Raw genomic sequence first — 10,530 nt, forward strand, 5'->3', positions numbered from 1 at the left:
GTTATTGTGGGGGGTCAGCCATAGTGTTATTGTGGGGGGTCAGCCATAGTGTTATTGTGGGGGGTCAGCCATAGTGTTATTGTGGGGGGTCAGCCATAGTGTAATTGTGGGGGGGGGTCAGCCATAGTGTTATTGTGGGGGATCAGCCATAGTGTTATTGTGGGGGGTCAGCCATAGTGTTATTGTGGGGGGTCAGCCATAGTGTTATTGTGGGGGGTCAGCCATAGTGTTATTGTGGGGGGTCAGCCATAGTGTTATTGTGGGGGGTCAGCCATAGTGTTATTGTGGGGGGTCAGCCATAGTGTTACTGTGGGGGGTCAGCCATAGTGTTACTGTGGGGGGTCAGCCATAGTGTTACTGTGGGGGGTCAGCCATAGTGTTACTGTGGGGGGTCAGCCATAGTGTTATTGTGGGGGGTCAGCCATAGTGTTATTGTGGGGGGTCAGCCATAGTGTTATTGTGGGGGGTCAGCCATAGTGTTATTGTGGGGGGTCAGCCATAGTGTTATTGGGGGGGGTCAGCCATAGTGTTATTGTGGGGGGTCAGCCATAGTGTTATTGTGGGGGGTCAGCCATAGTGTTATTGTGGGGGGTCAGCCATAGTGTTATTGTGGGGGATCAGCCATAGTGTTATTGTGGGGGGTCAGCCATAGTGTTATTGTGGGGGGTCAGCCATAGTGTTATTGTGGGGGGTCAGCCATAGTGTTATTGTGGGGGGTCAGCCATAGTGTTATTGTGGGGGGTCAGCCATAGTGTTATTGTGGGGGGTCAGCCATAGTGTTATTGTGGGGGGTCAGCCATAGTGTTATTGGGGGGGGGTCAGCCATAGTGTTATTGTGGGGGGTCAGCCATAGTGTTATTGTGGGGGGTCAGCCATAGTGTTATTGTGGGGGGTCAGCCATAGTGTTATTGGGGGGGTCAGCCATAGTGTTATTGGGGGGGGTCAGCCATAGTGTTATTGGGGGGGGTCAGCCATAGTGTTATTGGGGGGGGTCAGCCATAGTGTTATTGGGGGGGGGTCAGCCATAGTGTTATTGGGGGGGGTCAGCCATAGTGTTATTGTGGGGGGTCAGCCATAGTGTTATTGTGGGGGGTCAGCCATAGTGTTATTGTGGGGGGTCAGCCATAGTGTTATTGTGGGGGGTCAGCCATAGTGTTATTGTGGGGGGTCAGCCATAGTGTTATTGTGGGGGGTCAGCCATAGTGTTATTGTGGGGGGTCAGCCATAGTGTTATTGTGGGGGGTCGGCCATAGTGTTATTGTGGGGGTCGGCCATAGTGTTATTGTGGGGGTCGGCCATAGTGTTATTGTGGGGGGGTCAGCCATAGTGTTATTGTGGGGGGTCAGCCATAGTGTTACTGTGGGGGGTCAGCCATAGTGTTACTGTGGGGGGTCAGCCATAGTGTTATTGTGGGGGGTCAGCCATAGTGTTATTGTGGAGGGTCAGCCATAGTGTTATTGTGGGGGGTCAGCCATAGTGTTATTGTGGGGGGTCAGCCATAGTGTTATTGTGGGGGGTCAGCCATAGTGTTATTGTGGGGGTCAGCCATAGTGTTATTGTGGGGGTCAGCCATAGTGTTATTGTGGGGGTCAGCCATAGTGTTATTGTGGGGGTCAGCCATAGTGTTATTGGGGGGGGTCAGCCATTGTGTTATTGGGGGGGGGGTCAGCCATAGTGTTATTGGGGGGGGGGGGGGTCAGCCATAGTGTTATTGTGGGGGGTCAGCCATAGTGTTATTGTGGGGGGTCAGCCATAGTGTTATTGTGGGGGGGTCAGCCATAGTGTTATTGTGGGGGGTCAGCCATAGTGTTATTGTGGGGGGTCAGCCATAGTGTTATTGTGGGGGGTCAGCCATAGTGTTATTGTGGGGGGTCAGCCATAGTGTTATTGTGGGGGGTCAGCCATAGTGTTATTGTGGGGGGGGGGTCAGCCATAGTGTTATTGTGGGGGGGGGGGGGTCAGCCATAGTGTTATTGTGGGGGGTCAGCCATAGTGTTATTGGGGGGGGGGGGGTCAGCCATAGTGTTATTGTGGGGGGGTCAGCCATAGTGTTATTGGGGGGGGGGTCAGCCATAGTGTTATTGTGGGGGGTCAGCCATAGTGTTATTGTGGGGGGTCAGCCATAGTGTTATTGTGGGGGGTCAGCCATAGTGTTATTGTGGGGGGGGGGTCAGCCATAGTGTTATTGTGGGGGGTCAGCCATAGTGTTATTTGGGGGGGGGTCAGCCATAGTGTTATTGTGGGGGGGTCAGCCATAGTGTTATTGGGGGGGGGTCAGCCATAGTGTTATTGTGGGGGGTCAGCCATAGTGTTATTGTGGGGGGTCAGCCATAGTGTTATTGTGGGGGGTCAGCCATAGTGTTATTGTGGGGGGTCAGCCATAGTGTTATTGTGGGGGGTCAGCCATAGTGTTATTGGGGGGGGGTCAGCCATAGTGTTATTGTGGGGGGGTCAGCCATAGTGTTATTGTGGGGGGGTCAGCCATAGTGTTATTGTGGGGGGGTCAGCCATAGTGTTATTGTGGGGGGGTCAGCCATAGTGTTATTGTGGGGGGTCAGCCATAGTGTTATTGTGGGGGGTCAGCCATAGTGTTATTGTGGGGGGTCAGCCATAGTGTTATTGTGGGGGGTCAGCCATAGTGTTATTGTGGGGGGTCAGCCATAGTGTTATTGTGGGGGGTCAGCCATAGTGTTATTGTGGGGGGTCAGCCATAGTGTTATTGTGGGGGGTCAGCCATAGTGTTATTGTGGGGGGTCAGCCATAGTGTTATTGTGGGGGGTCAGCCATAGTGTTATTGTGGGGGGTCAGCCATAGTGTTATTGTGGGGGGTCAGCCATAGTGTTATTGTGGGGGGTCAGCCATAGTGTTATTGTGGGGGGTCAGCCATAGTGTTATTGTGGGGGGTCAGCCATAGTGTTATTGTGGGGGGTCAGCCATAGTGTTATTGTGGGGGGTCAGCCATAGTGTTATTGTGGGGGGTCAGCCATAGTGTTATTGTGGGGGGTCAGCCATAGTGTTATTGGGGGGGGTCAGCCATAGTGTTATTGGGGGCGGGGTCAGCCATAGTGTTATTGGGGGGGGGGGGGTCAGCCATAGTGTTATTGTGGGGGGTCAGCCATAGTGTTATTGTGGGGGGTCAGCCATAGTGTTATTGTGGGGGTCAGCCATAGTGTTATTGTGGGGGGTCAGCCATAGTGTTATTGTGGGGGGTCAGCCATAGTGTTATTGTGGGGGGTCAGCCATAGTGTTATTGTGGGGGGTCAGCCATAGTGTTATTGTGGGGGGTCAGCCAGTGTTATTGTGGGGGGTCAGCCATAGTGTTATTGTGGGGGGTCAGCCATAGTGTTATTGTGGGGGGTCAGCCATAGTGTTATTGTGGGGGGTCAGCCATAGTGTTATTGTGGGGGGTCAGCCATAGTGTTATTGTGGGGGGTCAGCCATAGTGTTATTGTGGGGTCAGCCATAGTGTTATTGTGGGGGGTCAGCCATAGTGTTATTGTGGAGGGTCAGCCATAGTGTTATTGTGGGGGGTCAGCCATAGTGTTATTGTGGGGGTCAGCCATAGTGTTATTGTGGGGGGTCAGCCATAGTGTTATTGTGGGGGGTCAGCCATAGTGTTATTGTGGGGGTCAGCCATAGTGTTATTGTGGGGGTCAGCCATAGTGTTATTGTGGGGGTCAGCCATAGTGTTATTGTGGGGGTCAGCCATAGTGTTATTGGGGGGGGGTCAGCCATTGTGTTATTGGGGGGGGGGGTCAGCCATAGTGTTATTGGGGGGGGGGTCAGCCATAGTGTTATTGGGGGGGGGGGGTCAGCCATAGTGTTATTGTGGGGGGTCAGCCATAGTTTTATTGTGGGGGGTCAGCCATAGTGTTATTGTGGGGGGGTCAGCCATAGTGTTATTGTGGGGGGTCAGCCATAGTGTTATTGTGGGGGGTCAGCCATAGTGTTATTGTGGGGGGTCAGCCATAGTGTTATTGTGGGGGGTCAGCCATAGTGTTATTGTGGGGGGTCAGCCATAGTGTTATTGTGGGGGGGGGGTCAGCCATAGTGTTATTGTGGGGGGTCAGCCATAGTGTTATTGGGGGGGGGGTCAGCCATAGTGTTATTGTGGGGGGGTCAGCCATAGTGTTATTGGGGGGGGGGGGGGGTCAGCCATAGTGTTATTGTGGGGGGTCAGCCATAGTGTTATTGTGGGGGGGGGTCAGCCATAGTGTTATTGTGGGGGGTCAGCCATAGTGTTATTGGGGGGGGGGGGGGTCAGCCATAGTGTTATTGTGGGGGGTCAGCCATAGTGTTATTGTGGGGGGTCAGCCATAGTGTTATTGTGGGGGGTCAGCCATAGTGTTATTGTGGGGGGGGGGGGTCAGCCATAGTGTTATTGTGGGGGGGGGTCAGCCATAGTGTTATTGTGGGGGGGGGGTCAGCCATAGTGTTATTGTGGGGGGGGGGTCAGCCATAGTGTTATTGTGGGGGGTCAGCCATAGTGTTATTGGGGGGGGGGGTCAGCCATAGTGTTATTGTGGGGGGGTCAGCCATAGTGTTATTGGGGGGGGGGGGGGGTCAGCCATAGTGTTATTGTGGGGGGTCAGCCATAGTGTTATTGTGGGGGGTCAGCCATAGTGTTATTGTGGGGGGTCAGCCATAGTGTTATTGTGGGGGGTCGGCCATAGTGTTATTGTGGGGGTCGGCCATAGTGTTATTGTGGGGGTCGGCCATAGTGTTATTGTGGGGGGGTCAGCCATAGTGTTATTGTGGGGGGTCAGCCATAGTGTTACTGTGGGGGGTCAGCCATAGTGTTACTGTGGGGGGTCAGCCATAGTGTTATTGTGGGGGGTCAGCCATAGTGTTATTGTGGAGGGTCAGCCATAGTGTTATTGTGGGGGGTCAGCCATAGTGTTATTGTGGGGGGTCAGCCATAGTGTTATTGTGGGGGGTCAGCCATAGTGTTATTGTGGGGGTCAGCCATAGTGTTATTGTGGGGGTCAGCCATAGTGTTATTGTGGGGGTCAGCCATAGTGTTATTGTGGGGGTCAGCCATAGTGTTATTGGGGGGGGTCAGCCATTGTGTTATTGGGGGGGGGTCAGCCATAGTGTTATTGGGGGGGGGGGGGGGGGGGGTCAGCCATAGTGTTATTGGGGGGGGGGGGGGTCAGCCATAGTGTTATTGTGGGGGGTCAGCCATAGTGTTATTGTGGGGGGTCAGCCATAGTGTTATTGTGGGGGGGTCAGCCATAGTGTTATTGTGGGGGGTCAGCCATAGTGTTATTGTGGGGGGTCAGCCATAGTGTTATTGTGGGGGGTCAGCCATAGTGTTATTGTGGGGGGTCAGCCATAGTGTTATTGTGGGGGGGGGGGTCAGCCATAGTGTTATTGTGGGGGGGGGGTCAGCCATAGTGTTATTGTGGGGGGTCAGCCATAGTGTTATTGGGGGGGGGGGTCAGCCATAGTGTTATTGTGGGGGGGTCAGCCATAGTGTTATTGGGGGGGGGGTCAGCCATAGTGTTATTGTGGGGGGTCAGCCATAGTGTTATTGTGGGGGGTCAGCCATAGTGTTATTGTGGGGGGTCAGCCATAGTGTTATTGTGGGGGGGGGGGTCAGCCATAGTGTTATTGTGGGGGGTCAGCCATAGTGTTATTTGGGGGGGGGGGTCAGCCATAGTGTTATTGTGGGGGGGTCAGCCATAGTGTTATTGGGGGGGGGTCAGCCATAGTGTTATTGTGGGGGGTCAGCCATAGTGTTATTGTGGGGGGTCAGCCATAGTGTTATTGTGGGGGGTCAGCCATAGTGTTATTGTGGGGGGTCAGCCATAGTGTTATTGTGGGGGGTCAGCCATAGTGTTATTGTGGGGGGTCAGCCATAGTGTTATTGGGGGGGGGTCAGCCATAGTGTTATTGGGGGGGGGTCAGCCATAGTGTTATTGTGGGGGGGTCAGCCATAGTGTTATTGTGGGGGGGTCAGCCATAGTGTTATTGTGGGGGGGTCAGCCATAGTGTTATTGTGGGGGGTCAGCCATAGTGTTATTGTGGGGGGTCAGCCATAGTGTTATTGTGGGGGGGTCAGCCATAGTGTTATTGTGGGGGGTCAGCCATAGTGTTATTGTGGGGGGTCAGCCATAGTGTTATTGTGGGGGGTCAGCCATAGTGTTATTGTGGGGGGTCAGCCATAGTGTTATTGTGGGGGGTCAGCCATAGTGTTATTGTGGGGGGTCAGCCATAGTGTTATTGTGGGGGGTCAGCCATAGTGTTATTGTGGGGGGTCAGCCATAGTGTTATTGTGGGGGGTCAGCCATAGTGTTATTGTGGGGGGTCAGCCATAGTGTTATTGTGGGGGGTCAGCCATAGTGTTATTGTGGGGGGTCAGCCATAGTGTTATTGTGGGGGGTCAGCCATAGTGTTATTGTGGGGGGTCAGCCATAGTGTTATTGTGGGGGGTCAGCCATAGTGTTATTGGGGGGGGTCAGCCATAGTGTTATTGGGGGCGGGGTCAGCCATAGTGTTATTGGGGGGGGGGGGTCAGCCATAGTGTTATTGTGGGGGGTCAGCCATAGTGTTATTGTGGGGGGTCAGCCATAGTGTTATTGTGGGGGTCAGCCATAGTGTTATTGTGGGGGGTCAGCCATAGTGTTATTGTGGGGGGTCAGCCATAGTGTTATTGTGGGGGGTCAGCCATAGTGTTATTGTGGGGGGTCAGCCAGTGTTATTGTGGGGGGTCAGCCATAGTGTTATTGTGGGGGGTCAGCCATAGTGTTATTGTGGGGGGTCAGCCATAGTGTTATTGTGGGGGGTCAGCCATAGTGTTATTGTGGGGGGTCAGCCATAGTGTTATTGTGGGGGGTCAGCCATAGTGTTATTGTGGGGGGTCAGCCATAGTGTTATTGTGGGGGGTCAGCCATAGTGTTATTGTGGGGGTCAGCCATAGTGTTATTGTGGGGGGTCAGCCATAGTTTTATTGTGGAGGGTCAGCCATAGTGTTATTGTGGGGGGTCAGCCATAGTGTTATTGTGGGGGGTCAGCCATAGTGTTATTGTGGGGGGTCAGCCATAGTGTTATTGTGGGGGGTCAGCCATAGTGTTATTGTGGGGGTCAGCCATAGTGTTATTGTGGGGGTCAGCCATAGTGTTATTGTGGGGGGTCAGCCATAGTGTTATTGTGGGGGGTCAGCCATAGTGTTATTGGGGGGGGGGTCAGCCATTGTGTTATTGGGGGGGGGTCAGCCATAGTGTTATTGGGGGGGGGGTCAGCCATAGTGTTATTGGGGGGGGGGGGGGTCAGCCATAGTGTTATTGTGGGGGGTCAGCCATAGTTTTATTGTGGGGGGTCAGCCATAGTGTTATTGTGGGGGGGTCAGCCATAGTGTTATTGTGGGGGGTCAGCCATAGTGTTATTGTGGGGGGTCAGCCATAGTGTTATTGTGGGGGGTCAGCCATAGTGTTATTGTGGGGGGTCAGCCATAGTGTTATTGTGGGGGGGTCAGCCATAGTGTTATTGTGGGGGGGGGGTCAGCCATAGTGTTATTGTGGGGGGTCAGCCATAGTGTTATTGGGGGGGGGGGGTCAGCCATAGTGTTATTGTGGGGGGGTCAGCCATAGTGTTATTGGGGGGGGGGGGGTCAGCCATAGTGTTATTGTGGGGGGTCAGCCATAGTGTTATTGTGGGGGGGGGGTCAGCCATAGTGTTATTGTGGGGGGTCAGCCATAGTGTTATTGGGGGGGGGGGGGTCAGCCATAGTGTTATTGTGGGGGGTCAGCCATAGTGTTATTGTGGGGGGTCAGCCATAGTGTTATTGTGGGGGGTCAGCCATAGTGTTATTGTGGGGGGGGGGGGGTCAGCCATAGTGTTATTGTGGGGGGGGGGTCAGCCATAGTGTTATTGTGGGGGGGGGGTCAGCCATAGTGTTATTGTGGGGGGGGGGTCAGCCATAGTGTTATTGTGGGGGGTCAGCCATAGTGTTATTGGGGGGGGGGGTCAGCCATAGTGTTATTGTGGGGGGGGTCAGCCATAGTGTTATTGGGGGGGGGGGGTCAGCCATAGTGTTATTGTGGGGGGTCAGCCATAGTGTTATTGTGGGGGGTCAGCCATAGTGTTATTGTGGGGGGGTCAGCCATAGTGTTATTGTGGGGGGTCAGCCATAGTGTTATTGTGGGGGGTCAGCCATAGTGTTATTGTGGGGGGGTCAGCCATAGTGTTATTGGGGGGGGTCAGCCATAGTGTTATTGGGGGGGGGGGTCAGCCATAGTGTTATTGGGGGGGGGGGGGTCAGCCATAGTGTTATTGGGGGGGGGGGGGGTCAGCCATAGTGTTATTGTGGGGGGGTCAGCCATAGTGTTATTGTGGGGGGGTTAGCCATAGTGTTATTGTGGGGGGGTTAGCCATAGTGTTATTGTGGGGGGGTTAGCCATAGTGTTATTGTGGGGGTCAGCCATAGTGTTATTGTGGGGGGGTTAGCCATAGTGTTATTGTGGGGGGGTTAGCCATAGTGTTATTGTGGGGGGGTTAGCCATAGTGTTATTGTGGGTGGTGGGGGGGGGGGGGTTAGCCATAGTGTTATTGTTGGGGGGGGGGGGGGTCAGATAATGTCCCGGTTCTCTGGGTGGGAGGTTAAAGATTCTGGATATAATGCGCGCCAATAATAAGGAGTTTTTGGTACAGACATAAATTTGGGGTCACATTCGGTTATAATGACTTATGGGTCATGTGACCTTTCCTATAGGGCACTCGATGAGACCGGTCACTATAGGTGAGTATCCGGACGGAGCAGTTTTTTGGGAACATGTTGTTCTGCACAATTCTCCGTAGATTATTATGGACGCGGACAGGAGTTCTCCGGATACAATGTAACAAAAGATCTTAAAGCGATAGAGCGTATTTATTAAGGGACGGGGGTCTTTTACCTAAAGAGGCCATAACATTTTGTAGGACCCCATCACCAGTAATAATAGGGTTATAGTTATGAATCAGCTGAAGGTCCGCAGTTTGGAGAACACTACTGTAGTGTATAGGAATTTCAAAACTACAACTCCCAGCATGCTCAGACAGAAATTCCCTGTTGCAGAATTACAACTCCCAGCATGTCTGCACAGCCAAATGTTGCAAAACTACAACTCCCAGCATGTCTGTACAGCCAAATGTTGCAAAACTACAACTCCCAGCATGTCTGTACAGCCAAATGTTGCAAAACTACAAATCCCAGCATGTCTGTACAGCCAAATGTTGCAAAACTACAACTCCCAGCATGCCATACTGCCATACCTTGTTGCAAAACTACAACTCCTAGCATTCCATACAGCCATACCTGGTTGCAAAACTACAACTCCTAGCATGCCATACAGCCATACCTGGTTGCAAAACTACAACTCCTAGCATGCCATACAGCCATACCTGGTTGCAAAACTACAACTCCTAGCATGCCCGGACAGCCAAAGGCTGTCCGGGCATGCTAGGAGTTGTAGTTTTGCAACAGCTGAAGGTCCGCAGTTTGGAGAACACTACTGTAGTGTATAGGTATTTCAAAACTACAACTCCCAGCATGCTCAGACAGAAATTCCCTGTTGCTTAAACTACAACACCCAGCATGGCCAGCCAAGGGCTGTCTGGGCACGTTAGGAGTTGTAGTTTTGCATCAGCTGGAGTTCCGCAGTTTGGAGAACACTACTGTAGCATTTGGGTATTTCAAAACTACAACTCCCAGCATGCTCAGACAGCAATTTCCTATTGTATAACTACAACTCCCAGCATGTCTGTACAGCCAAATGTTGCACAACTACGACTCCCAGCATTCCATACAGCCATACCTTGTTGCAAAACTACAACTCCTAGCATGCCCAGATAGACTTTAGCTGTACGGGGAGCATGCTCGGAGTTGTAGTTTTGCTACAGTTGGAGGTTCGCAGTTTGGAGAACACTACTGTAGTTTATAGGTATATAGAAACTACAACTCCCAGCATGCTCAGACAGCAATTTCCCGTTGCATAACTACAACTCCCAGCATGCTCAGTCAGCAATTTCCCGTTGCATAACTACAACTCCCAGCATGCTGAGAGTTGTAGTTTTGCAACGATCTGAGCCATGGGAGAACGTGAGGCTCATCCGCTCCATGCTGCAAAATTCCGGAAGAGGAGAACAATGGCTTCTTGCACCAAGAGCTTAACATCTAGTCAGATGACCTTAAAGAAGCCCCCTGAACCCAGCGCTGCTCTATACCCTCCCTAATCCAGACCCCCGGGGAGGAGGGAAAGGGAACTTACCAGGAGGAGAGTCAGGGGGAATTCCATACAGTGACCCCTAAGGCTTGCAATCCATCCAGGGGGGGCTCCTGTGTCAGTCTGCGGAAAAAAAAAAAAACAACAGGGACCCCAAAGTGTAGAGAGAGAGAAGGCGAGAGCGATGTCTTCTGTCCAGAACACAAGTCAGCACTGAACCCGCCTCTCCTAATAGGGAAGAGACATCCAAAATCCTCCCCACCACCGGAGGAGAAGGGGGGACAGGCAGCTGTGTGTGCACAGGGACCAAGTGCTCAGCATCTCCCAG

At 52.7% G+C, this 10,530-nt stretch overlaps 1 protein-coding gene across 1 annotated transcript in view; it reads right to left on the minus strand.

Moving 5' to 3' along the window:
* The window catches only part of NBL1 (NBL1, DAN family BMP antagonist), a 35,508-nt gene extending 24,978 nt beyond the window's left edge, over window positions 1-10,530 (minus strand). Inside the window, exon 1 of the mRNA XM_056543371.1 lies at window positions 10,248-10,530. The gene's annotated coding sequence lies outside the window, so the exon portion shown is untranslated. The remainder of the gene's footprint in view (window positions 1-10,247) is intronic.

This window comes from Hyla sarda, chromosome 10 (assembly GCF_029499605.1).
Source record: "Hyla sarda isolate aHylSar1 chromosome 10, aHylSar1.hap1, whole genome shotgun sequence".
Taxonomy (NCBI): Eukaryota; Metazoa; Chordata; class Amphibia; order Anura; family Hylidae; genus Hyla; species Hyla sarda.